Source organism: Penaeus monodon, chromosome 30, assembly GCF_015228065.2.
Source record: "Penaeus monodon isolate SGIC_2016 chromosome 30, NSTDA_Pmon_1, whole genome shotgun sequence".
Taxonomy (NCBI): Eukaryota; Metazoa; Arthropoda; class Malacostraca; order Decapoda; family Penaeidae; genus Penaeus; species Penaeus monodon.
The window spans coordinates 23,346,524-23,346,891 of NC_051415.1; the positions used below are offsets into that span (position 1 = coordinate 23,346,524).

Here is a 368-nt window from a genome sequence, read left to right on the forward strand (position 1 = left end):
ACACACAAACTGAGGTGGTGGTGACGGAGGCGCCGCTTACAAGGCGGGCGCCGCATCTCAACCCTTGCATACTTCTCCAATGTCTCACATGTACGTCGCGTCTTACCTCTTTATTCTTCATGATAATTATTTTCCTTGTGCTTGTTCTGCACTCCAAAGCGGTTATAATCCCAGCATAACTTAACACATCGCGCTCTTAACTCCAGCGCCGCTTTGTTTTGCTCTCCTTATAAATCCCGAATTTTAATTGAACTCGTTTACTTCTTGTCGGATTATTTTTCTTCCTCTAAGATGTACATAAAAAGTCTTCATATATTTTAGCATACCCTTTCCGTATTCAGCTTGAGCGGGTTCAAACTGAGAGAGGC

The 368-nt window shown here is 43.5% G+C and overlaps 1 protein-coding gene across 1 annotated transcript in view; it reads right to left on the reverse strand.

The window, feature by feature from the left end:
- The window catches only part of LOC119592647 (serine/arginine repetitive matrix protein 2-like), a gene marked incomplete in the record, with an annotated part of 68,424 nt that overhangs the window by 9,887 nt on the left and 58,169 nt on the right, over positions 1-368 (reverse strand).